Source organism: Cupressus sempervirens, chromosome 5 (genome assembly GCF_028749045.1).
Source record: "Cupressus sempervirens isolate cs-2001-9-10 chromosome 5, ASM2874904v1, whole genome shotgun sequence".
Lineage (NCBI taxonomy): Eukaryota > Viridiplantae > Streptophyta > Pinopsida > Cupressales > Cupressaceae > Cupressus > Cupressus sempervirens.
In genome coordinates this window covers 560,897,863-560,925,213 of record NC_143122.1, presented here as the reverse complement: position 1 = coordinate 560,925,213, position 27,351 = coordinate 560,897,863, and the positions used below count along the sequence as shown (strand labels likewise).

Sequence of the window (27,351 nt, the reverse complement as noted above, 5' to 3'; positions counted from 1 at the left end):
TAAGTATAGCGAGATAATGAGTATTGAGTATTTTAAGCGGCGGGACCGTAAAGTGAAGATGCGACGATCAGAGATTTGCTTATTAAATGATTTATTGTGCAGGTACACTTTGCAAGTTACCGTCCAAAAGGGATAGGGACCCACTAGCATATGTGACATCAGAGCCGGAATGATGGTTTTGCCGAATGTTCCGCCACCTCACTATCAGAAAATTCAGGTACTTCACCATTAGCGAAGTAGCGAGGCCACGTGAAAATATGAAAATGATGACATTGCATCTTGCTTGTATCATAATTACACCAGGTGGCATGACCAGTCATAAATACCATTGTCAGAATCAGTTTTAATTAATAGAAGTGATTGCTGGGTAACCCTTGCATTTTTCGGCATGGAATCCTTTTAAGTGCTGGAGCTCACTACCTCGCTATCGAAAAATTTAGGTGCTTCACCGTTAGCGAGTTAGCGAGGCCTCGTAAAGTGGTAAAAGATCGACAAGATCTTTGATGACGTGGAATGACAGATGACTATGATAAATTTTGACATGTGCCAACTATGCAAAGATCCGATTCTCATTAATACCTATCTAACTGAATGTACAAAAAATCCTAAACATCAGCTTGAAGTGGATCAACGAAGCTCGCTACCTCGCTATGACAAGTTGCATGCTTGTTAAGCCATGCGACATAGCAAATATAAATCAGGAGATCTTGTGTTTCTTCTTCACCTTTGATTTGGTAAGTGATCAATGGCTGTCGTCTCCTCACTATGAAGAGTTGCAAGGGAGATAATTATAGTGACATAGCGAGTTGGGCCCGTCGCCTTCTTTCTTAAGAAGCCCTGTAGCATATCTTTCCATCATTTCTCGATCTAATCAACGATTGTCGCCGCTTCACCATGGAAAGGTGCTTGTTCTTTATGCATAATGAAGTAGCGACATGCTGACACGTGTTCTCCGTCGTCAGTGGGTTCAAATATAAGCACCATCAAAGAAAGAATTCTGTACGTGGCAAGTTCTCATTGGGTAAAATGACTGACATGGAAAATATAACTCCTAGTTTTTCTCTCTGTACCGCATGATTGTAGGATCTTTGAAGATCGACGGCGCAGTTTTAAATGAAAAATGTAGTGCCACTCTCTATATTAATTAGACAAGAAAGCTTCGTCCGTGAGGAAAAATAGAGTATAATACAGAGACATTTCATCAGTTTCATTTCACGCGAGAAAAGATTTGGAGCCATTCTTGTGCAGAAGCCATTACTGAAAGAAAAGCGTGCTAAAGTTTGATAAAAATTGTCAAGTTGTCTGTTCGCGGAAAATTTGCAAGAATACAGAGGAGAACTGAGACAGAATTCAAGTAAGTAAAACTACCATCATCTTCGTGAGCTTTTAAGTTCTAAAAATATAGCCCAAGATGCCTCTGAAGAAGGGATTTACAGGTGCAATGAACTACTTGGATAGAAATGTGCATGATGATTTGCTTGAGTTACTTCCTGAGTCTACTGTAGAAACGGTGCAAGTTAAGAGGTAAACCTCACTGAATCCTAGGCTAAGGATAGCTGATGGATTGTATGATAAGGGTAATTGGGTTCAGGATGCTCAAACTTCTCAAAGTAGTTTGAGTTTATTCAAAAAATGGTTTGCGAAAAGGAAGTTATATGCCCCTCATGCCAATATATGGAATTTTGATCTTGGAAAGCTTGTTGTCCCCAGTGTGTTTATGGATTTTGACCTGCTTGAAGCTATAGCAAAAAATTATGACCAAGCCACTAAGGTAGTGAGAAGAATGCATGGTGAGGCTTTAGTTACCATTAGTCCCGAGGAGATTAGGAATGTTTTCAGTCTGGGACCTCTCACCATGTATCATGTGCCCATTAATTTGATAGAGTTAGAAAAAGAATATATATCCAAAAGGGATATAGTTAGACAGGGTGCACTGAAAGCCCACATAGGCCGGATTGGAGGCCTCCCAACCATAACATCGTCTTCTAAAGAACCATTCAAGAAATCATGCTTTAATGCCAGGGCAGTAGAGATATATAGGACCCTGTGCAGAGTCTTTGAAGAGGGCGAAGAAGATTTTATTCTGGTGAGCTTCATGTATATGATCACCCAAATCTCCTCTTTTGGTGTGGAAATAATTTTTGATTTTGCATCTTACTTGGCTAATGAGATTCACCAGGGATTGGTGGGGATTGCAAAGGGCAAGGTGGAAAAGTTTTGGGGTCAGTACTCCTTATTGATGCATATGTTTCTTTTTAAAGGGGCCACTTATTTTGGTAAAGAAATGGTTTTAAATAGGGAACAAGAGGGGGAGGCACTGCCAGTCCAATTATGGAGTGTAGACATGACTTGGGAAGTAGAAAATGCTAGCTTTGTTAGATTTGATAGGCACTTTGCCTCCAAACTAAGATGCCTCATATTGAGTGATAATCCCAGAATTCCTAAGGCGTTAATGCATCTTGTTAGGCCTATGGACAAACCCCATAATCTAAAAGTTTCACATAATTGGGGTGATATTATCCCATATTCAATCTCAACTATCATCAGGGTCTATGGATTCAAAGGAACACCCCATGTACTACCCTATCAGGTACCTTTAAAGGTAGGGATAGCTGAATTTTTGTGGCAGTTGGGAGGAGTGGAGGAGGCCTTTTTGCACAAAAGGGGGACAGGATCAATTTTTCCTACTTGCACTATAGCCCACCAGTTTGTGATAACTAAAGAAGGGTGGATTTTTCTCCACAAAATTTTGGATCAATATAAGATGGCAGTGTCTCATGCTCATTTTTGTGATACAAAAGGTTTCTTTAACTTTGCTCTTAGATTTAGAATCAAGCTTCGTCTAGTTCAACATGAATTCTATTTTCCTGAAGATGTAATAAGAAATGAATATTCTCTCCATGAGAAAGAAATAAAGAAAGAAAAATGGAGAGTCTATTCAAAAGTTTTGGAATTCATTAATTGTTTTGACAAAGATTACAGTCCTCTTAGTAATGCTGCAACCAATGCAGATAAGATAAATAAGCTCATGAGTACTTTCTCTGAGATAATGGAAGTAATGAATGAGAAGAAACAACATTTTATTGATTCTTTTCTAGATAAAGCCAGAGAGGTCATGAGAAAATTGGGTTTCACCCCCAACATTGGAATGGGTCCACTGGTGGTACGAAAGAAGACAGGATATACTATTGTTCGGCAGCAGGTGCCCATTGTACACAAAGAAAAACAGATAGTTGAATCCACCAGTACTGTCCTGGAAGAAAGACCCCCTGAACCTTCTCCCAAAAGAAGAAAAATAATAAGGGAGGAAGAATCCCCTGATGAAGGTTACTCACCTTCTCAAACTCCAATAAGAATTGAGGAAGAGCAACTCACCAATGAGCAATTCGAACAAATGGGGTCACAAAGAGAAATTTTTGTTACACAAGCAGAAATTGATGAAGGGAACCCCCAGGAACCTCCTGTGCCAAGTTTTGAATTAACTATAGCAGATTTTAGAGGAAGGGAATTGGACCCTGTTTTGGAACAAGCCAGTCAGCATTTTTTGTCTAATAACAGTTTTGTAAGATCTAGGGCTTTCCATCAGTTTGGGTGGAGGGTAAACATGCACATTTTTGAGCAAAGGTGTAAGAATATGAAAACAGAAAATCTAGAAATGGATGAGACCTCCATTCAAAATCAAATAAAGCAACAAATGGTGCAAGAGTTCCAAAATATAACCCCTGATGAGGGTAGACAGATGGTAAAAAATGCTAATGTTTTATTATTGCCCAATTGGGATATTGCTGATGCATTAATTTTTAATTCTGTATCAAATAATTTAGGACTCCAGGATCCAAATAAAGAGGAATTCTTGGGTACAACATTCAGAAATGATCAAGCTACCCTTGTTATGTGGTTCTTGAGAAGAGGATCCAGGACTACTTCTTCACAGCCTGATGATTCAGGACTAACAGGGAGTATCATTGTAAGGAGAGTTGCTGATACTTCAAATGTATAGGCAGCCCACATGAATGTGGATTATTCTAAATTTGCCTTGTTTACTGTAGAAAGAGAAGAGAAGGAAATGATTGATATGCACAATAAATATGAAATAGTGGTGGATGCTTATAATCAAGAGGTAAAAAGGAGAATTGAGCTGGAAAACAGGGTATCTCAGTTGGAGAAGGTACTTGGAAAGAGGAAAGTGGGAGAATCCAATACACTGAGAATTGCATATCCTCCACAGTCATCTGTGGGATTAACCCCTATTATTGAGATACCTGACACCCCTAAAAGACCCCAATTCTATACTGCAGAGGAATTTGAAGCAGAAAAAACCAAATTACATGAGTGGCAGATAGAATTTAGAAATCAGAAGGAAGAGAAATGGAAGCAGGGTGTGACATATTTGAGGGATAAAATACAATGGTCAACTTTTTATGATCAGTTGACAAGGATTGTAACCCTCATGGATGAGTTGAATAAAGAAAAGGATGGACTAGATTCTCTTGCACAGAAATGGAGACAGAGAAATAATGATGTTACAATTATATGTATATCTACAGTCCAAATGCCTTATCATCAGGTTGAAAAGATTTTTGATTTAATGAATAAATTAGATAATTTTGAGAACGAAAGAGATTCTTTACAGAGAAAATTGATACTCTGTTTTACAAAATATGTTGCTGAAAAATTCACCCTATTTCCTTGTGCTTTAGAATCTATTGATACAGTAAAGGAAAAAGAAAAATGGAAAAAGGAAATGGATGAATTATTCGATAACAGAATAATAAACATCATCAGTGAGACTGGCCATTGGTTTTGGGCAAAGACAAACGAGGAGCTGGTAAAAGTACAATTTTATTATACTGCTATAAGAAAAGAATTTGATGATTTAGAGGAAAATGCAAATTCTTTAATAAAGATACAAAGAGAAACCCTAAGTTTTGATTGGCCAGATGATGATACTTTTAATAGATGGAAGAATCAGTTTAGTGAACAGATGTCAGGAGATAATGAGGAAGAAGATGTAAGAGTAATAGTTACTTTTGTAATCGGCAATGATGACATGGAAAATCCCCAGGTTAAAGTAAGTTTGCAGGTAACAGAAGATGATACATCACTTACAGACCTCATGGGTATGTACTCTAAAGATGAAGAATGATTGTAAGATCAGATCACAACAACTAAGAAGCATAACAGAAAAGGACCCGCCAAGAAATGTTGTTGTAATTAACCTTTCTGTTATTTTTGTTTTTGTCTTTCTAAAGAAGGACACCTTTCACCTTCTTTAGCCTGAAGCTTGTTGCATCTCACACTATTTAAGTGAGATCCCAAGGCTAAAGAAGGGTCCAAATTCTATTTTTACTAAGTATTGTGCTTAGTTCTATTTTTGGTCCAAACATTTGGAAAGCAAGTTTGTAGTATACTTTTCTGTCAAAATTTCTGAGATATAGATGAATGTAGAAAGAACTGTGCTTCTTTTCTGAAGGTCTTTCTGGGTCTATTGTAAAGGATATGCCATTTTCAAAGGAAATGAATACAAATTATGAACTGTCCCCATATCTGTTCTTTCTGAATTTTGTCTCCTTTTAAATACTTAGCTCCTTGATGTTCTGTGAGTAAAAGCTTATGCAATTGATTGCAATATAGTAAGGTTGTACATCCATTTGTTATTGCTATTAATTCAATGGATTAAATAAAGGCTCTGATGAATGTGATGAGGTTGCTTAGGTGTTAAAAGGGTTTTTGAATGATAAATTCTAGTAAGAATTGCTGATAAGAATTTGTTGCAAAGCAACAAATTAGATCTAAGAATTTACTATATACTCTGAATCCCCAATGGATTAGGCACTGATCGAAAGTATTTCAGCCAAAAGAGAAGTATATTATGACTGGTTTTTTCAAAGTACATCATAAAATCAATTTTTACTTTTATTTCCTGTAAGATATTTGAAGTTGGCCAGCACTTGCCTGCACGGATCGTTTTAGCCTCATTTAGCCATTGCTGTTGGAAACATCTGCAGAGCTATAGAAGATTTCTTGGCCATATCTGTTCAAGGGATGTGTTTATCAATTCGGTAAGATTTACGTATATGTTTGAGGATTTAGAGATGAGAATCAAAATGAAACTAAGAATAATTCTCATACAATTGTTCCATCTTTGAACCATCCCCAGGTACACCCGCCCTGGTTTTTACAGAGCCAAAAGAGTAGAAAATCGTCTAAGGTTTTGTTGAAGTTGGGTCCTAGTACTTTGTATATGCAAGTGATAATGAGAATTGGCTATTCTTTAGGTTGTGTATGTACTGATATCTAGGTATTAAGCCTTTTGTTGCTTAGTATTTTTAGCATTGTTTTAACATCATAATAAAATTCCAACAAAATGGCGACTCTACTGGGGAATGTCTAACACATCTGTAAAAAGTACTGCAGTTGTCTTTAGTCTTACTGAGTACGTGTGTGTCGTGTGATCTTTATTTTGCCCGTGGTTATAAGGGAATCTTTAGTATCAAACCTTGAGGATTAAAAGGAGATATAACCCAAGTACCATTGCTACACACTGACGCATCCAGCTTATTCAAGTGTCTTATCTAACAAGCAAGAGTTGCAGTCTTACAACATCAGTGATTGGTCTGTCTGTGCCATATTTTTGTTCCTACTTGTGTATTGTTTTCTTTTTGTCAGTAAAAGTGTTATTATATTTTTTCCGAAAGAGGGTGGCGACTCAGTCAAGGTTTTGAAGCTAGTGCTTATTGTAACAAAAGAAGAATATGGCTGACAAGAGAAAGAACACAAGGGCTTACATGAGAGCCAATCCCGATGTATCAATGTATACTGATCTACCCCAAGGTGGTAGGAAGAACCAAAATAAGAAAAGAATAGATCCAAATCCTACTTGGAAGCCTAGAGGTAATTCCTCTGTAAATTCCCATTATCAACCAATAATAGCAAGAGAGTCATCTTCGCTTAGCTCCGAATTTGAAAATACAAGACTCTTAGGAGGTATTTTCAGTACCCCATTACCAGATGAGAGAGTTTTTCAAGACAAAGACGTATCTACTATGGGAATTGCTTCATTAAGACCAGAGCCTGTAGCGGATATAAATTGTAGGCTAGGATTTAGGAGTTCATCTGATAACCCTTTTAATCCCAGAGTAGCCCCGTATATGGAACCAAACCTTATAGATCTAGATGACCCTGCTGATTTCGAGGCAACCTCTACTGACTCTAAAGAAGTGCAATCTGAAATAGGATTTTTGAAGAAATGGATTGCTGAGGAAGAAGCTAAACGCATCCGTCTTGAAAAGGAGAAGGAGCGAGCCACTTTGGATGCAATAATAGAAAGAGATACTCTGCTAAGAAGGATGGCTGCTTTGAAAGAGCAAAATAAAAAATTGAAAAAGAATACCCCCACTCTCCATCAGGATGTCTTTGGAGATGTTGATAATCTAAGAGCTAAAGTTCAACAACAGGAGAAATGCCTAAATCAAAGGCAAGAACCAATTATTGCTCAAGTTCAAGCTTATAAACCCATTCAAGTTGATCCGATAGAGCCCACTGGAACAGTTCTAGATAAAGGGAAAGGCAAGGCTATAGGAATCCAAATAAATGAGCCTCAAGCCATACCTAGCAAACCTATACAACCCTCTATATCTAAATTAGATCTAGATCTAGAGAAGGTTCGAAAGGAGAGGGAAGACCTTGCAAAAGAACTTGAGAAGGTTGAAAATGAAGCTCAGGCTGCAGAAACCAGAAGAAAAATCCAATTCATAAAGTCTAATTCTGCATTGAATTCATGGCCTAATTTGTCTATCCCACCTACAAATCCTGCACCAGTTACTGGTCCTATAATCCCAACTCAGAGAGTACCCCAATCTGCTCCTACTTCATCTTCGAATATTGGCACTCAAGTCCCATTTGTCCCACCACAGCTGTCCCAAGCTGCTCCCTTGAGTCAAGCTAATACGACTAGTACTTCTAATGTTCCTGGTTTCCAAAAGAAACCTATATACCTCGAAAAATATAGACAAATATCATTTGCCAGTATTCCTGGTGCCCCCCATCCCATATCTTTTGATTTAAGGGATAAAGTGGTTAAGTTTTCTGGAAATAATGCTGTTACTGGTGAAGAACATTTGAGAATTTTCATTGACATGCTGAAAGATTATGAAGTTGAACATGAGGACATGGTGATGAAATTATTTGTGCATTCACTCACAGAGGATGCAAGGGATTGGTTCAAGAGGTTTCCTGATGATAGTATTACTTCATGGAGTGATTTAGAGAAATTGTTCAAAGAGCAATATGGGGACAATACTAATGCAGGATTCATGTTGAATGAGTTCAACAATATAAAAAAGAATCCAAATGAATCCACATTCGATTTCAATGTGAGATTTCAAAAGGGGATGTACAAATTTTTTTAGTTTATGAGGTTAAATGAAGACGTCTGTCTCACAACCTATTTCAATGCTTTTGATAGCAAAATGGCCTACCAACTGAGAGATAAGGATCCTAAAACTTTAAGAGATGCCTATAGAGTTGCAGTGAATATAGAAAATAATAGAAAGGCATCTGGAAAACTAGAGAGGAGGGATGATCCTAAGCTTTTCAATCCTAAGAATAATAATAAAAGGGAGGGTGACAAAACTCCCATAGGAAAAAAGCCTGAAGAACCTACTATAGGCCATGTTTTAGAAATGCTCAAGAAGATGAATCCCACTATTTTCAATAAGCCAAATGTTACTGAGAGAACCCCTGTGCATAACAACAATTTCAATAGATAGCCTAGGATGCAGAATTACCCTTACACCACTCAGTGGAAAGATGGTAAACCAGTTCCCAACCAGACCCAAAATATGAAAGATAAGGGTACTCCAGACCCCCTGCAAAGGAACACTGTAAATATGAATGATGATGTACCATGGTGCATTATATGCCAATCACCTCATTGTGCTGATTATTGTGCTATTGCCCAGTCGTTCACCCAAGCTCAAGGAGTGCAAGCAGAAGAAGAAACTAAAGAGAAAAACCATGATGATATAAGCTGCAATATGGTGAACACATGTGATGATTTGATAGATTCTGATTCAGAAGAACCTGAGAATGATGTTACTAGCCAGAGAATTGCTTACCAGTTACATCATCAGCAAATATTTTTAGATGATGAAGAGAATGATATAGATAAGGTATGCAATACATTTTCTGACATAGGTCTCACCAATCTAAGAATCCCCTCCAAGGAGGAAATTGATAGAATTATAGTCGAAATGATTTCACAAGTCCATAGTAATTATAATTTGAGAAATAGAGTAATAAATAATGATGCAGGAAGGCCATCTAGTGTGTTCATCAAAGACACCACTCATAAGACAAATGATCAACACAAGAAAGTCAGTATAGATGTGCCTAAGATCAAGGAGAACAAGGGTCAGAAATGGGAACCAAAGAAGAAGGTTCAATTTCAGATAGGTGAAGCAACAAAGACAGTAGTGCAACTAGAAAAATCAGAACCGGATGTTGTTAAGCAAAAAGTGGTGCTTACTACTCAAAAGACTCCGATTCTAGGTACTATTGTAAAACCTACTGTGGTTGAACCTGTTGATATGATTGCCATGTTATCTCAAATTACTGTGAAAGTGCCCTTGTCTGAGCTTTTTAGAATTGAAGAGCATAAGAATAAGGCTTTGTCATGGTTGGGTGGAATAGAAAACAACAATAGTATTGATGATCAAGCTGTAGCCCAACAGACCCCATTAATAATAGAGGACAATGGTATTATATCCCAGATTCCTCAGATGTTTTTAGATGATTCATCAGTTGCATTCATAGAAGATATTGATCCTTTTTTCCTTAGTCTAATCATAAAAGAGAAAACCTTAAAAAATTGTATGATAGGCTCTGGAGCTTCCAACACTATAATGCCTTTCAAAGTAATGGAAGCCCTAGGATTGAAGGTGGATACTAAGCAAGGTAGATGCCAAGGGATGGATGCTAGAGAGGTTCCAGTAATAGGTACTATAAATGCCTTACCATTCAGACTGGCTGCATTTCCTGAGGTAGAATTAACCATGTCTGTCCTTGTGGTGGATATACCTCCACACTACGGGATGCTACTTTCCAAAAAATGGAGTGCTACCATGGGGGGAAGCCTACAATGTGACCTTACTTATGCCACCTTCCATATAGGGGACAAAGCTATCAGGGTAAATAGGGAACCAAGGGTTAACCACATCTTAGGTGAAGAAATTGACAAAGATACCACTTTTTTCCTAGACAATGGGATTAATTCTTTCAGGGCTGAATTAATTATTCAGAAAGTGGAAAAATTGCCCGCTATCATTGAAAATGAGGTTGAATGTTGCATGAATTCACCAAAATTATGGACAATGTTCTTTGATGGGGCTAGTTCTAAAGAGGGTGCAGGGGCAGGTGTAGTCTTTGTGTCCCCTAAAAATAACACCTTCAGGTATTCATTCACCTTGAAGTTTGCCTGCACTAATAACATCACTGAATATGAAGCATTGCTGCTAGGACTCAAAGTGGCCACACACCACAAAATTAAGAAATTGTGTGTCATAGGGGATTCTGAATTGATCATCTCTCAGATCAAAGGAACCCACTCCTCAAAAAATAGGAGATTAAAACAATATAGAAATGCAGTCTAGGATCAAATAGAATTCTTTGATGCATTTGGGATCTCATGGAGAGATAGGACCCAGAATAAAATGGCTGATCTTCTGGCCAATGTAGCTATCAAACCAAAAGAAATATCATTTGCAAGAATCTCCCAGATCAAGGTCCAAAACAGACCTCCTATACCTGACAACATTGAAAATTGGCAGGTGTTTGAAGATGACAAAGATATTACAAATTTTTTGCTAAATGAGGACAAATACCATGGTCAGGAGATGGACTGCAATGGATTGATTGAAACCATAAATAGGAAAGAAACCATTTTTGGTCAAGAAATCATGCAATTAAAAACAAATAAGATGCCGAAGGGGTTGGTAGTCTTGGAGAATATTTTTGATAACCAAGACAGAGTAAAATCAGGAGTAAATGACCCCAAACCCCAGGAGCTAGAAGAAATGAATTTGAGAACGGATGAATTTCCTAAAAGGGTTTACATTGGCCAAGATCTACCTGTTCAAATCAGAAAAGCATTGATTGACCTACTTAGAAAGTACATGCATGTTTTTTCTTGGTCATATGATGACCTTAAAGCTTATAGGGAGGACCTTTTCCAGCATGTCATACAGTCGAAGAAAAATGTAAGGCCTTTTAGGAAAAAATAGAGGCCAATCAATCCTACCCTTGCCCCAAAAATGCAGGAAGAACTGACAAAACTGAGAGATGGTGGAATAATCAAACCAATTAGGCATTCCACTTGGGTTTCAAACCTTGTTCCTATGAGAAAAAAGAAAGGAGATATTAGGCTTTGTGTGGATTTTAGAAATCTAAACATTGCATCTCTAAAAGATAATTATGGCTTACCTAATATGGAATCCATGTTACAACAAGTGACCGGCTCTGAATTGATGTCAATGATGGATGGCTTTTATGGATATAATCAAGTTCTGGTAAAAGAAAGTGAACAGTTCAAAACAACTTTCACAACCCCTTGGGGAACATATGTGTATGTGAGGATGCCTTTTGGCTTGATTAATGTAGGAGCTACTTTCCAAAGAGCCATGGATGTATCATTTCATGAGTATATTGACAAATTTATGGTTGTGTACTAGGATGATCTTACAGCGTATTCTAACAAGGCTGAAGATCACTGCAAACACTTGGAAATTTTTTTTATAAAAGCCCTGGAATATGGGGTATCTTTAAACCCAAAGAAATGCTCGTTTGGGGTCACAGAAGGAAAGTTATTAGGACACATAGTGTCTAAGGATGGGGTAAAAATAGATCCAGAAAGGGTAATAGCTATTGATAAAGTCCCCAAACCTAAAAATGTGAAAGGTATACAGTCCTTTTTTGGCTAGGTTAATTTTCTGAGGAGGTTTGTTACCAATTTCGCTGAAATTAGTAGACCCATTTCAAAAATGCTCAAGAAAGGAGCTATTATAGATTGGAATGGTGAACCTTCACAGGCATTCCAGGATATAAAAAATGCAATAAAGAATGCTCCAGTGTTGAGGACCCCAGATTATGCAAAACCCATGCATATTTTTTCTTTTGCATCATTCCATACTGTAGCTGCAGTTTTATTACAGAAAAATCAAGAAGGGTATGAGCAGCCTATTGCCTTTTTCAGAAAATCCCTACAGCATGCTAAGCTAAAGTATGAAATAAATGAAAAAAAAGCATATGCTTTGGTAAAGGCTATAAAAGCATTCAGAAGTTATTTGGTAGGTGCTACTATTATTGCTTTTGTACCTAGTGCTACAGTTAAAGATATATTCTCTCAGTAGGAAGTGTCAGGAAGGAGATGTAGATGGATCAATAGAATCCAAGAATTTAACATTGATATGTAGATAACTAAGTTAGTAAGAGGTCAAGGTTTGGCCAAACTCATGGCCAAAACTAACCTAGAAGCTAATCAGATAAACCTGGTAAATGATGATCTCAGAGCTGACTTCTGCGACATGGACCAGTGTGACTGGTACACCAATGTTATACATTACTTGCAACATATGGAAGTTCTTCCCCATCTGTCTGATAATGAAAAAAGGAGTATTAAATTGCAAGCCATCAGGTATGTAATTGTTCAAAATAACTTATGGTGGAGAAACTTTGAGGGAGTTCTGTTGAAATGTGTTGACAAAGAAAGGGCCAAAGAGATTTTGAAAGAAATGCATGCTGGAGTATGTGGAGGACATTACATGGCCAAAACTACTGCACATAAGATAATGAGGGCTGGTTTCTGGTGGCCTGCTTTGCTCAAAGATGCTCAAGTTATGGTTAAGAAATGTGATCCTTGTCAGAGATTTGCTGGAAAGCTGAAATTCTCAAGAAATACTCCACTGAAGCCAGTTGAAACTCAAGCACCTTTTCAACAATGGGGTCTGAACTTCATAGGAGAAATTTTTCCCAAGTCTAGCACTAGCTATTCTTGGATTCTGGTTGCTACTGACTACTTTACAAAATGGGTAAAGGCTATCCCTACCAGAAATGCAACAAGTAAAGTGGTAAATAATTTCCTATTGAATAATATTATTTCTAGATTTGGATGTCCACAAAGAATTGTCACAGATAATGCTATGTGTTTTAGGTCTGAGGAGTTCATCAAGTTTTGTGATAAATATGGAATGACAAGAACATCATCTGCTCCATATCATCCACAAGGGAATGGACAAGCTAAGTCCACAAATAAAAGCCTATTGAAAATCATTAAGAGAACCTTGGACAATAATAAAAGGGCATGGGATTCCAAGTTACAGTTGGCAATATGGGCTAACAGAGTAATTGTAAAGAAGGCAATTGGGTTGGCTCCATTTGATTTAGTGTATGGAATTCAAGCTAGAATGCTCCAGAAAAACTTGATGGGATTATACAATTACATCCAGTCATATGATGAAGATACTACTGATGAAATGAAAGAAAGAATGGATGAATTGGTAGGATTGACCGAAGCCAGAAGAGAAGCATCTCTGAGGAACCAAAAGTTGCAGTTGCAAGTCAAAACACTCTATGATAAAAGAACTGTAAACAAGAAATTTGAAAATGGAGACCTAGTCTTAATGTGGAACGCCAGAATTGAAGATAAAGGAAAACATGGAAAATTTGATCCCATTTGGTTAGGCCCATATTTCATTGAGAATGCTTGGGGTGAAGATTCTTACATAATCAAAGATCTATTTGATAATATTCTTGAATTGCCAGTTCATGGACAGTTCTTGAAGAGGTATTTTTCTTTAAAAAAAATACTTATTTTCTTCCATGAACAATAGTTAGGGTTTCCTGTCGTCCTATTTTTTGTAAATCCTTGTACAGTTTGGGTTTTTTGTTTTTGTGTGTTGCTTTGTGCTCTCTGAAGAAGTTGTCACCTTACCGGATGTGTGGTCTACTCTCCCATAGATTCTGAATCCTTGCATAGACTCAAGTAGTCTATCATCCCCAGACAGAGCCACTGTTGGTCTGACTTTTTGTGTGTTGTAAAAGTTTTCAGTTAAATCATAGAAAAGTCAAATGTTCTATTCCTAAGTGAAGCATAGGGTTTTGGATAAATCATCCATAAGAAATAATCGTCATATAAACCCTATATCATCTCTATTCATAAATTCTCAGGCGCGAAATTTTGAATTTTCAAAAGAGACGAATATGCTGTCATATTCCTTTTCCTTTCTCCCGGGTTACCTTTCTTCCTATTTGTCCCAATTGTCAGATCCGACTAGATCTACTGTTGGCGTTACCTCGCTATGACAAGTTGCATGCTTATTAAGTATAGTGAGATAATGAGTATTGAGTATTTTAAACGGCGGGACCGTAAAGTGAAGATGCGGCGATTAGAGATTTGCTTATTAAATGATTTATTGTGCAGGTACACTTTGCAAGTTACCGTCCAAAAGGGATAGGGACCCACTAGCATATCTGACATCAGAGCTGGAATGATGGTTTTTCCAGATGTTCTGCCACCTCGCTATCGGAAAATTCAGGCACTTCACCGTTAGCGAAGTAGCGAGGCCACGTGAAAATCTGAAAATGATGACATTGCATCTTGCTTGTATCATAATTACACAAGGTGGCATGACCAGTCATAAATACCGTTGTCAGAATCAGTTTTAATTAATAGAAGTGATTGCTGGGTAACCCTTGCATTTTCTGGCACATAATCCTTTTAAGTGCCGGAGCTCGCTACCTCGCTATCAGAAAATTCAGGTGCTTCACCGTTAGTGAGTTAGCGAGGCCTCGTAAAGTGGTAAAAGATCGGCAAGATCTTTGATGACGTGGAATGACAGATGACTATGATAAATTTTGACATGTGCCAACTATGCAAAGATCCGATTCTCATTAATACCTATCTGACTGAATGTACAAAAAATCCTAAACGTCAGCTTGAAGTGGATCAACGAAGCTCGCTACCTTGCTATGACAAGTTGCATGCTTATTAAGCCATGCGACATAGCAAATATAAATCAGGAGATCTTGTGTTTCTTCTTCACCTTTGATTTGGTAAGTGATCAATGGATGTCGTCTCCTCGCTATGAAGAGTTGCAAGGGAGATAATTATAGTGACATAGCGAGTTGGGCCCGTCGCCTTCTTTCTTAAGAAGCCCTGTAGCATATCTTTCTATCATTTCTTGATCTGATCAACGATTGTCGCCGCTTCACCATGGCAAGGTGCTTGTTCTTTATGCATAATGAAGTAGCGACATGCTGACACGTGTTCTTCGTCGTCAGTGGGTTCAAATATAAGTACCATCAAAGAAAGAATTCTGTACGTGACAAGTTCTCATTGGGTAAAATGACTGACATGGAAAATATAACTCCTAGTTTTTCTCTCTGTACCGCATGATTGTAGGATCTTTGAAGATCGACGGCGTAGTTTTAAATGAAAAATGTAGTGCCACTCTCTGTATTAATTAGACAAGAAAGCTTCGTCCGTGAGGAAAAATAGAGTATAATACAGAGAGATTTCATCAGTTTCATTTCACGCGAGAAAAGATTTGGAGCCATTCTTGTGCAGAAGCCATTACTGAAAGAAAAGTGTGCTAAGGTTTGATAAAAATTGCAAGTTGTCTGTTCGCAGAAAATTTGCAAGAATACAGAGGAGAACTGAGACAAAATTCAAGTAAAACTACCATCATCTTCATGAGCTTTTAAGTTCTAAAAAGATAGCCCAAGATGCCTCTGAAGAAGGGATTTATAGGTGCAGTGAACTACTTGGATAGAAATGTGCATGATGATTTGCTTGAGTTACTTCCTGAGTCTACTATAGAAACGGTGCAAGTTAAGAGGTTAACCTCACTGAACCCTAGGCTAAGGATAGCTGATGGATTGTATGATAAGGGTAATTGGGTTTAGGATGCTCAAACTTCTCAAATTGGTTTGAGTTTATTCAAAAAATGGTTTGCGGAAAGGAAGTTATATGCCCCTCATGCCAATATATGGAATTTTGATCTTGGAAAGCTTGTTGTCCCCAGTGTGTTTATGGATTTTGACCTGCTTGAAGCTATAGCAAAAAATTATGACCAAGCCACTAAGGTAGTGAGAAGAATGGATGGTGAGGCTTTAGTTACCATCAGTCCCGAGGAAATTAGGAAGGTTTTCAGTCTGGGACCTCTCACCATGTATCATGTGCCCATTAATTTGATAGAGTTAGAAAAAGAATATATATCCAAAAGGGATATAGTTAGACAGGGTGCACTGAAAGCCCACATAGGTCCGATTGGAGGCCTCCCAACCATAACATCATCTTCTAAAGAACCATTCAAGAAATCATGCTTTAATGCCAGGGCAGTAGAGATATATAGGACCCTGTGCAGAGTCTTCGGAGAGGGCGAAGAAGATTTTATTCCGGTGAGCTTCATGTATATGATCACCCAAATCTCCTCTTTTGGTGTGGAAATAATTTTTGATTTTGCATCTTACTTGGCTAATGAGATTCACCAGGGATTGGTGGGGATTGCAAAGGGCAAGGTGGAAAAGGTTTGGGGTCAGTACTCCTTATTGATGCATATGTTTCTTTTTAAAGGGGCCACTTATTTTGGTAAAGAAATGGTTTTAAATAGGGAACAAGAGGGGGAGGCACTGCCAGTCCAATTATGGAGTGCAGACATGACTTGGGAAGTAGAAAATGCTAGCTTTGTTAGATTTGATAGGCAATTTGCCTCCAAACTAAGATGCCTCATATTGAGTGATAATCCCAGAATTCCTATGGCGTTAATGCATCTTGTTAGGCCTATGGACCTACCCCATAATCTAAAAGTTTCACATAATTGGGGTGATATTATCCCATATTCAGTCTCAACTGTCATTAGGGTCTATGGATTCAAAGGAACACCCCATGTACTACCCTATCAGGTACCTTTAAAGGTAGGGATAGCTGAATTTTTGTGGTAGTTGGGAGGAGTGGAGGAGGCCTTTTTGCACAAAAGGGGGACATGATCAATTTTTCCTACTTGCACTATAGCCCACCAGTTTGTGATAACTAAAGAAGGGTGGATTTTTCTCCACAAAATTTTGGATCAATATAAGATGGCAGTGTCTCATGCTCATTTTTGTGATACAGAAGGTTTCTTTAACTCTGCTCTTAGATTTAGAATCAAGCTTCGTCCAGTTCAGCATGAATTCTATTTTCCTAAAGATGTAATAAGAAATGAATATTCTCTCCATGAGAAAGAAATAAAGAAATAGAAATGGAGATTTTATTCAAAAGTTTTGGAATTCATTAATTGTTTTCACAAAGATTACAGTCCTCTTAGTAATGCTGCAACCAATGCAGATAAGATAAATAAGCTCATGAGTACTTTCTCTGAGATAATGGAAGTAATGAATGAGAAGAAACAACATTTTATTGATTCTTTTCTAGATAAAGCCAGAGAGGTCATGAGAAAATTGGGTTTCACCCCCAACATTGGAATGGGTCCACTGGTGGTACGAAAGAAGACAGGATATACTATTGTTCGGCAGCAGGTGCCCATTGTACACAAAGAAAAATAGATAGTTGAATCCACCAGTACTGTCCTGGAAGAAAGACCCCCTGAACCTTCTCCCAAAAGAAGAAAAATAATAAGGGAGGAAGAATCCCCTGATGAAGGTTACTCACCTTCTCAAACCCCAATAAGAATTGAGGAAGAACAACTCACCAATAAGCAATTCGAACAAATGGGGTCACAAGGAGAAATTTTTGTTACACAAGCAGAAATTGATGAAGGGAACCCCCAGGAACCTCCTGTGCCAAGTTTTGAATTAATTATAGCAGATTTCAGAGGAAGGGAATTGGACCCTGTTTTGGAACAAGCCAGTCAGCATTTTTTGTCTGATAATAGTTTTGTAAGATCTAGGGCTTTCCATCAGTTTGCGTGGAGGGTAAACATGCACATTTTTGAGCAAAGGTGTAAGAATATGAAAACAGAACATCCAGAAACGGATGAGACCTCCATTCAAAATCAAATAAAGGAACAAATGGTGCAAGAGTTCCAAAATATAACCCCTGATGAGGGTAGACAGATGGTAAAAAATGCTAATGTTTTATTATTGCCCAATTGGGATATTGCTGATGCATTAATTTTTAATTCTGTATCAAATAATTTAGGACTCCAAGATCCAAATAAAGAGGAATTCTTGGGTACAACATTCAACAATGATCAAGCTACCCTTGTTATGTGGTCCCTGAGAAGAGAATCCAGGACTACTTCTTCACAGCCTGATGATTCAGAACTAACAGGGAGTATCATTGTAAGGAGAGTTGCTGATACTTCAAATGTACAGGTAGCCCACATGAATGTGGATTATTCTAAATTTGCCTTGGCTACTGCAGAAAGAGAAGAGAAGGAAATGATTGATATGCACAATAAATATGAAATAGTGGTGGATGCTTATAATCAAGAGGTAAAAAGTAGAATTGAGCTAGAAAACAGGGTATCTCAATTGGAGAAGGTACTTGGAAAGAGGAAAGTGGGAGAATCCAGTACACTGAGAATTGCATATCCTCCACAATCATCTATGGGATTAACCCCTATTATTGAGATACCTGACACCCCTGAAAGACCCCAATTCTATATTGCAGAGGAATTTGAAGCAGAAAAAACCAAATTACATGAGTGGTAGATAGAATTTAGAAATCAGCAGGAAGAGAAATGGAAGCAAGGTGTGACATTTTGAGGGATAAAATACAATGGTCAACTTTTTATGATCAGTTGACAAGGATTGTAACCCTCATGGATGAGTTGAATAAAGAAAAGGATGGACTAGATTCTCTTGCACAGAAATGGAGACAGAGAAATAATGATGTTACAATTATATGTATATCTACAGTCCAAATGCCTTATCATGAGGTTGAAAAGATTTTTGATTTATTGAATAAATTAGATAATTTTGAGAATGAAAGAGATTCTTTACAGAGAAAATTGATACTCTGTTTTTCAAAATATCTTGCTGGAAAATTCACTCTATTTCCTTGTGCTTTATAATCTGTTGATACAGTAAAGGAAAAAGAAAAATGGAAAAAGGAAATGGATGAATTATTTGATAACAGAATAATAAACATCATCAGTGAGACTGGCCATTGGTTTTGGGCAAAGACAAACGAGGAGCTGGTAAAAGTACAATTTTATTATACTGCTATAAGAAAAGAATTTGATGATTTAGAGGAAAATGCAAATTCTTTGATAAAGATACAAAGAGAAACCCTAAGTTTTGATTGGCTAGATGATGATACTTTTAATAGATGGAAGAATTAGTTTAGTGAACAGATTTCAGGAGATAATGAGGAAGAAGATGTAAGAGTAATAGTTACTTTTGTAATCGGCAATGATGACATGGAAAATCCCCAGGTTAAAGTAAGTTTGCAGGTAATAGAAGATGATACATCACTTACAGACCTCATGGGTATGTACTCTAAAGATGAAGAATGATTGTAAGATCAGATCACAACAACTAAGAAGCATAACAGAAAGGGACCCGCCAAGAAATGTTGTTGTAATTAACCTTTCTGTTATTTTTGTTTTTGTCTTTCTAAAGAAGGACACCTGTCACCTTCTTTAGCCTAAAGCTTGTTGCATCTCACACTATTTAAGTGAGATCCCAAGGCTAAAGAAGGGTCTGAATTCTATTTTTACTAAGTATTGTGCTTAATTCTGTTTTTGGTCCAAACATTTGGAAAGCAAGTTTGTAGTATACTTTTCTGTCAAAATTTCTGAGATATAGATGAATGTAGAAAGAACTGTGCTTCTTTTCTGAAGGTCTTTCTGGGTCTATTGTAAAGGATATACCATTTTCAAAGGAAATGAATACAAATTATGAACTGTCCCCATATCTGTTCTTTTTGAATTTTGTCTCCTTTTAAATACTTAGCTACCTTGATGTTGTGTGAGTAAAAGCTTATGCAATTGATTGAAATATAGTAAGGTTGTACATCCATTTGTTATTGCTGTTAATTCAATGGATTAAATAAAGGCTCTGATGAATGTGATGAGGTTGCTTAGGTGTTAAAAGGGTTTTCGAATGATAAATTTTGGTAAGAATTGCTGATAAGAATTTGTTGCAAAGCAACAAATTAGATCTAAGAATTTACTATATACTCTGAATCCCCAATGGATTAGGCACTAATCGAAAGTATTTCAGCCAAAAGAGAAGTATATTATGACTGGTTTTTTCAAAGTACATCATAAAATCAATTTTTACTTTTATTTCCTATAAGATATTCGAAGTTGGCCAGCACTTGCCTGCACGGATTGTTTTAGCCTCATTTAGCCATTGCTGTTGGAAACATCTGCAGAGCTATAGAAGATTTCTTGGCCATATCTGTTCAAGGGATGTGTTTATCAATTCGGTAAGATTTACGTATATGTTTGAGGATTTAGAGATGAGAATCAAAATGAAACTAAGAATAATTCTCATACAATTGTTCCATCTTTGAACCATCCCGAGGTACACCCGCCCTGGTTTTTACAGAGCCAAAAGAGTAGAAAACCGTCTAAGGTTTTGTTGAAGTTGGGTCCTAGTACTTTGCATATGCAAGTGATAATGAGAATTGGCTATTCTTTAGGTTGTGTATGTACTGATATCTAGGTATTAAGCCTTTTGTCGCTTAGTAGTTTTAGCACTATTTTAACATCATAATAAAACTCCAACAAATAGAATGGTCTTACTCGAACATAATTCATGTTCATTTGCTGTGGTTTTTGATTTCATAATGCCCTTATAATTGTATTCAATGTGGTAGATATTGTAATAATAGGTGGGGATGTACTAAATCTATAGTACGATCTTAAATTCTAGATCATGAAATCTTATCTTTACTAATGCTTAATTTACCCTCTTGCTTAGAATGAACAATCAACTATCAAAAGGTGCTATTATTAGATGGTTGTGGATCCCATTAGTTCAAAGTTTTTATATGTGTTTAGTTAGTTTATAATACTTCTAATATTTTGCTTCACATATTCATTTTCATAGGTGACAATGGTACTATTCATGGGTAGGGATCTATTTGGTGGAATTGGTACCATAATCATACACTAAGTCATACCCACCTTCACCTTGTTGAGGTGGTAGACTCAAATAATGTCCAAATCTTAGATCTAACATTCCTAAATTCACCATTCTAGAATATACATCTAGTGTACTAAAGGTTTGCTTTCAAGTTAGTTTGTCTATACTCTAGATGGTTTATGTATGCTTGTGAAACCTTTTCATTACTAGCATATGCTATTCACCAATCTCTTTGTAGATTGTTTTTGTTTGTTTGATAATTTGTTTCATCAACTCTCATTATAATATTGTAATTTAAATGACATTTATGGTGAATGCAGCAATGTGCACATTAAAGTTGTAACCATCCTTGTTCCATCGCACTTACCAAATGTTGATGGAATCGATCCAGGTGACTTGATTCTTCTTCTTTTTTATTAACAAAGATCAAATGTCTCAATATTTATGGGGATCTGGATCCTTATTATTTTAATACATATTTTGAATTTGAATTTTAGATAGCTCATTGAATATTGAATTTTAAAATGTCATCAATGACACTAATACTTTTGAAACTAATAAATGTTTGGTAAGCTTCTATGTTTATAGATGTAGAATATTTATTTAAACTTTCTCACACTAAATATGTATTTGGTGCATATATTTTTGGTTGTTTTTGTAAATTCTAAAAATAGTTCCTTCATGTTTTTCAAGCTACATAAACTCTTAAAGTATACTTGCATTATCAATTTAAATAAGGAAAATAAAAAATCCTTAGTTGTACAATTACTGCAACAAAATGTGGCATGGTATGGCTATTTGTACACTTATTTTAATTGTTGCTCACTATTGGTTGTGTTCTATAACTATCTGGTTGATGCCCATTGTGAAATTGGTGAAATAGGTAGGGCCTTGACATATGTTCTAAACATGAAAGTGGCTAGTATTACTCCAAATGTTCTAACCTATTACTCCAACTGTTCTAACCTATACCCATGTGGGGACATCATCTTGCCATCCCCCCTATTTCAAATGCACGCACTCAACTTACTTTTAGACATCAGAAACCTTTTTTTTCTACTTTAATCTTGAGAAGATGTTCCATGTTAATTCACCTGGACTCTCTCAGGCGCTAGATGTAAGTCATTTCATGCACTAAAGTGATCAACATCTCCATATGTTCATTATTTCTTTGACATTTGTTAAGTGCTTAACTTTGATCCTTAATAGTGTGTAATTGCAGGAAATCAAGTTAACTCTAATGAATAACCAAAATAGGGGAAATAAAATGGAGGTAGGGGACTTTTATATTTTTAATCACTAGTTTTTAGGTGGGAAATTTCTTGGCAAGAATATGATTTAAATCGCACGAGAATCAATTGGAGTGTGATTCCAAATATTGATGACCTAAAAATTTTGAACACGTTTTGAATCAACTACAGTTACTCTACTTCTCATCTATATATGTTTCGTTTTTATCCTTCAAATTTTCTTTTATTGGATCCTTTAAAATTTCAACATTTCTTCTATTGGATCCTTCCAAATAACAAGCACATGAGCCATTTTATTGACTTGAACCAAGACCCCACATTATAGCTAGCGGATCATGACATGCCACAAAAATTCAAAATCATAGCAGAGTGTGGATAGTAGGATTCAAACTTGTGTAGATAGAGCCCACATGATTTCTAGTTGTGCTTGATAACCACTCCTACACATCCACCTTTAAAAATTACAATACATCTACTATATCATGTTCTTTGCTAGATGGAACCAATACATCTGCTTTTATGTAGGACACTACTATCTCATTTTCAACTCAATGAATACCATCAGTGTTGATCCATACTCTTTTATTTTTCTATGAACATTCCAGCAACCAATTAATTCCACTTTATCTTTTATCACCATGATAGGAGTTGAAAACTGTTACTATGACTAACAATTGATGGAATGATTGAAGTTTTTGAAGGACTATAAAAATACATAATAAAAAATATAGGCTCAGGTAGTCAACACAAGGAATTATTTGGTTGTTTGGCAACTAAACTTTTACAAGAATTTAGAAAAATCATTTAATGAGGCTGTATAGTTGTGAGCTATATAGAATAGATCTAGTACTATCTAGAATTCTAACTTTTGTATCTCCTATATCAAATCACTCACAATTTTGTACAACAATTTACTAATCAATTTTTCTACTTATAAAATTTAGTTTTAAATTCAGATGTTCACATATTATACGACATTAGGCTAAATTACATGATATGAAGTATGACAAAGGGAATACCTAAAAGATTGTTTTATAAACTAAATTGTTCAAGAAAATTGACACCTTTCTATCTTTGTATGAAAATTAAAAATTTATGCACATCTAATTCTAGCCGAAAAGAAATTATAGACCTAATATGTTACAATGGAAGAATTAAACACAAATACTGAGCTTATCTAAATAATAGGGTAAGTCCATTAGTTAGAGGATCATTCTGTAGGTTACATCAAATTGATCCTTCTTGTTTATTTTTCTGTTTTGTTTTGTAAGGAATTATTTATCTCCTTTAATGATTGTTTTAGGAAATAATCAGTCACATATCTATAAAATGAGTAGATGGTGCATGACTTGTAGATGGTGTGCAGTTGTATTCATTTTGTATAGAATTTATCTAGTTAAGAAAAGTTGATGATAATACTTCCTTTCAACTTCTTGCTAATAAATGTGAGACAACATTAATTTCCTTATATTGATTGAACATTGGATTAGTGAGTGAATTACTTTTAATTTAATTTTATTATACTAGACCTAATGGTATAAAAAGAATTGTGTGCATTACAACTTATTTAATAGATGTTTCATTGACTGATTTGAAAGTTGAATCAGTTGAATAATAGCTCAATAAACATTTAACTTTGTCATATAAAACATGGATTGTCGGCATTGCCTCCTTTGTGCCTTTGGCCCCCCTCTGAGAATTTGTGGTATGGACAATTGACAATCATAAAACTTTAGGACTACTAAGAATTTATATTATTTAGAAGTGCAAAAATCATGATAACATGACTTTAGGAATAATTCAATAATAGAACTTGTAGAAAGCCAACATTTTCAAGTTATCAATTTGTAGACAATTATAACAGTTTCATATTATGTTGTTACTAAACATACCTTGAAATAATCCTATTACATTAGAGAAAGATTATGATGCTTAGAATTTCATTTTATGTTAGTCTCAAATAAACTTTCTACTTTTTACCTAATGAAATTTTTATTATATCTTTTGTAAGAATGAAAATTAGCATGATCTCCTTCTTGCAGGATCCCCAACACCCCAATCAATAGATAAATGTTGTGGTGGAAGAGAATGTGAAGCTGGCCAGAGAATTTAGTGCTTAAAAATGGCCAATGCTTGCATTTCTTGATGCATGTTATCTAGATAAGCTAGAGCCTCCTTATCCTCCTCATTGCATAGTATGAACTGATGAAGCAAATCTTGTTCCAGGTTTGATATAGCTTTTTAGTATTAATATTGCAGAATTTGTTTTCTTGTTGAAAAAAAAAGTTTTTGCTACTATTTGAATTGTTCTCTACTAGTATTTCATAGTTTTGAACTTTTGATTGGTTTGAAAATATTTGGTTTGGTTTATTTGCATATTCTAACTAGATTTTCTTTAGCTTTGTGAGTAAACTGTCATATGGAAACATTTGAAGTATTGTTTAAGCATCTTGGTGATGACTAATTCTAACAAGATAGATTATTTAACATTTTATATATTTTAGACTTGTATGACATCATTATTCTTTTTTTTGGTTGAGAGCTATGTATCTTATATATTCGACTAACCCTTCAAGACACAATGAATCTATTTCTTTAGAATCATGGGTGCATTGTTATAATTTCTCTTAAGCTAATTCACATTTTTTATTTAATGCTTAGCAGCCCTTGAATGGTTGGAGAAGGACCCAAATATTGTCATAAGGCACAAAGACTACATAAATGGCTTTATTGGTTGCATTCAAAAAGATGGCTCCAATGCATTTGTTGATTGGGTGAAAGCCAATGATATTCAAGTAGTAGGTTTCTAAGTTTTCCATTTTGATTCTTGTATTGAATTCTTACTCTTTGATTATTATAGTTTTTGATGGTATGGTAAGTTCATTTTGTATTTCCTTCTAGCATTTGTTTCACCTCATGTAAAATAGTCCAACTATTCAAATTTGTCAACAAGTGTTCTCAAATGTTGTTTTAATCAGTTTGTTCCTAATCATGGTAGTCTATGAGAGATAGCTAGACTAAATTTAAATAAGCATAGGTAAAATTTAATATCATCCAAAGTGCTGAATATACTTGCTTTGATATCCCAATGGTAATGTGGAGTAGTCCAAAGGTTTTTTAAAGTTATTTTGATGATATACAAATTTTAAAAGAAATTCTAAAACTTGGCCTCTTCTTCCTTTCTTTTCTTGATTCTTGTTTTAGAGATATTTTAAGATTTTCATATACATTTTTCCTTTGGTTTTTATTGTTATGCTAGTGACATTTGTCAATCCAAGTATTAGTTGTAGGCATATGTACAGATGTATGTGTTCTAGACTTTGTATCAATTTTTCTATCTACAAGAAATCATGGCTTTATTCCACCTTTGGAGGAAGTTGGAGTATACTCTCAAGGATGTGTAACTTATGATCTTCCTATTGAGACTATAAAAAAAATTGAAGTTGGATTTGCCCATCCATAGGTATGCAAAAGCCATTTTCTATTGTTTTGGTGCGAATATTGAGACAACAATGAGATGTTTCCTAATATTTTTTGGAATCCAATATGTTTTATGTGTTCATTTCTTTCTTTGTAATTTCCACAACTCTTGTTGCATCAAGTGGTGTGATTAAAAATCATACATTAGATGTATCTTTTCCTAGTCTATTAGTTGTTGATGATAAATTTTGTGGGAAAAATTAGCTTTCAACCATTTTTTTTTTATAGGAGCTCTAATTTGATCATTTCTAGTTCTTAGCTAATTTGTCATTTTTACATGGAGGCATTTTGGATGTCCCTATACACTATGGTTTGTGGCAGGTTAAATAAAAGGCATCATCATGGAGATACTTTTACATAAAAACATAGCTATGGATAGTGATTTGTATGATATTTGATGTTTAGTGTTCCAAGTTAATTCAATTGAACTCTCTCAGGTCCAAGTTAATTCAAGTTAATTCAAGTTATCATATATTTAAATACTTCCATGATTTCTTCAATGAATTCTAATGCTTCATTCATGCCAACAACATTACTTTAGAAGCATTACTAGGCATTTGTTGGGGGATTCACCCACTCTCTTTTTTTAAAACAACTTAGTTTGGTCAAAATTTCCACAAATTCTTGAAAGCTTTTTACCAACAAATGGTGCAAATTTTGACCAATTATTGATAGTTTTCTACCAAGAATTGGTCAAAATTTCCACCAATTCTTGAAAGTTATCTACCAAGAATTGGTTGAAATTTCCACCTATTCTTCAATTTTTTTGACAAAGAATTGATCAAAATTTTGACCAATTCTCGAGACAAAGAATTGATCAAAATTTTGACCAAAAATGAAAAGTTAGAGTTGGCGGAGGAATTTTTTTTTGATGAATTTATTTGTTGAAATTTTGACCACCTACAAGTTGGTCAAAATTTCAATGAGAAAATTACCACCAACCGCTTGGTCAAAATTTTGACCCACTTGGGTCAAAATTTCAACCAACATTCATCAAAAATGGAGTCCAAATTTACTAGTGTTAGGTCTAGGAATCGATTCCCATGTCTTATTTTCTACAATATGATCTAGTTCTTCTTTTATTGCTTGAATTCAATGATCATCCTTCCATGCCTCATCTACACTTGTTGGTTCAATTTGAGAAATTAAATAATATTTATTCATGTGCCTTTTCCTTGTCATAAATAATTTTACTTTGTTTTCAATAATTTAATTAGCGGGCTGATTTTTTGTGAAATTCCTATTTGGTGTAGGTATTACTATTTCAACTCTTATTTCTTCTGTAGGCTCATATCTTAGTTCTACTCTTTGTCCAAATACTTGAACATTATTCTCCAAATCATTGTTAGTCTCAAAGAAAATTTTAATATTTTCTATAATAGACTTAGGATCAGCTTCTTCTTCATTAGAATTATACTCAGATATTCTTTCTTTAAATCCAAACTTCTCATCCACTTTTACCTTTGTGCACTCTATAAAAATCTTAGTTCTTTGATTAAAGTATCCATAAGATTTTTTTTCAGTGAGT

At 35.6% G+C, this 27,351-nt stretch overlaps 1 pseudogene; it reads left to right on the top strand.

Annotated features, from left to right (window-relative positions):
- Window positions 1-172: 172 nt before the first annotated feature.
- On the top strand, window positions 173-25,806 carry LOC149557165 (nicotinamidase 1-like; annotated as a pseudogene).
- Window positions 25,807-27,351: the final 1,545 nt, after the last annotated feature.